Here is a 1,747-nt window from a genome sequence, read left to right as displayed (position 1 = left end):
CTAGAAAAAATAAATACATCAGCTGTTGCAAAATCATTGACATCTAGAAATTACATTGATGGTTCTATATTGCATAAAAAATAGAGACATCAATTGAAGCTTTGATCACAAGAGGCCCAAGCATAGTGTCTGGTGATCAACGTTTTAGTGTCCAAGCATGTTTCCATAGTTAGCGGGCATACAAGGACATCGCAGCCACAGAGCATGAGACTGGAGGTATGTTAGCCATGCATTCTGTTCACCGCATCTGCACATCATACTCAAATAATCTCTGGATGACATTCAATTTTCTTCCTCGGATCCTTTCGCTGTTGCATCATATGGAGATGGCTGTATGTGGTTTTGCCTCGCTGCCTGCGAATCTTGATTGGGAGTCCAAATCACATAGCCTTGGACAGGCACTACCTCGTGTGGGCATCATCATCTGGTTGGAGCTTGCCGGATAACATGGATGGAAAGCGGCAGGTTGGCCGGCTGCCGCTTGTGGATGGAGCCAGGAAAGCATTAGGGTTTCTTTCTGTTTTCTTAGGAGATGGCATCCAAGCTGAACCACTGGCCCTGCAGTTACTATCGGTATACTGGCAAAATGAATGACATTAAAAACAGTAAAATTAAGTCACCTAGTGCCCCTCACAGCGATCACTACTCAGTCGTAGTATAGAAACACCAATAATAGTTCAAATTTATTACGGCTACTAGAGTAATAGAAAAGACCTCTTGCTTAGCTCAAGTCTTCAGGGCTAGCTCCCCACTCGTAGTATTTATATGCGGACCGCAAGTCTTCAAGACTAGCTGGGATAGAAAGACTATATATATGCGGACAGCAAGTCGTTAGGTGGACTGCTTAATTTGTACTAACTACTAACTAATGTGCTCTTGCAATCATTCAGCAAAGCTTCGAGTTTAAAATTTGGACGGCTCTTGATGTACTAACTATCGAGTAAATTAACTCTGTTACGGCTCGATCAACAGAAAGAAAGAAAGCAAGCCAAGAAGGCGGCGGTCATGTCAGTGTTCATGCACGCGGATGCCGTGGACATGGTGCTGATGGCACTGGGCCTGGTGTGTGCCATCGGCGATGGCTTCTCGACACCTGTGAAGCTGCTCATCACTGGCTTCATCATCAATGACCTCGGCAGCAGCGGCCCGGACCACCTCCAAGAGTTGAGCTCCAAGATGGACGAGGTACGCATCAACAAATTCTACACACCTGTGCCCATTGTTAAACCGTAGCAGCTTTGACGAGCAACTAACAGAACGCGAGGAACCTTGTCTTCTTGGCGCTGGGCAGCTGGATCATGGCGTTCCTAGGTGAGTGACGGAGTGTGAGTGTGAGACTGAGAATATTTCATTTTATTTGGATGCTGGCGGAGCAAAATCCGTAACTATACTATACATGTGAATGTGATGTGTGTGCACGGCAGAGGGGTATTGCTGGTCACGGACGGCGGAGCGGCAGGCGTCACGGATGCGTGCACGCTACCTGGCAGCGGTGCTCCGGCAGGACGTGGAGTACTTCGACCTCAAGGTGGGGTCGACGGCAGACGTGATTGCCAGCGTCTGCCGGAATGCAAAATGTGTGCCATGGCTAACCCATTGTGCACGATTAAGAAAAGCGAACAGTCTGCGAGACCAGGCAAACACTTCCTTTGACAAACCCACGGGCGTTAAGTAATGACAACTAACATGATTTTTCTGGGAGAATTGTGAGCATTATTTGGAACACAGTTGAGATAAATGAGTTCTG

The sequence above is a fragment of the Triticum aestivum genome, chromosome 7A (assembly GCF_018294505.1).
Source record: "Triticum aestivum cultivar Chinese Spring chromosome 7A, IWGSC CS RefSeq v2.1, whole genome shotgun sequence".
In the NCBI taxonomy this organism is placed as follows: Eukaryota; Viridiplantae; Streptophyta; class Magnoliopsida; order Poales; family Poaceae; genus Triticum; species Triticum aestivum.
Note: the sequence above shows the minus strand (reverse complement) of the source record.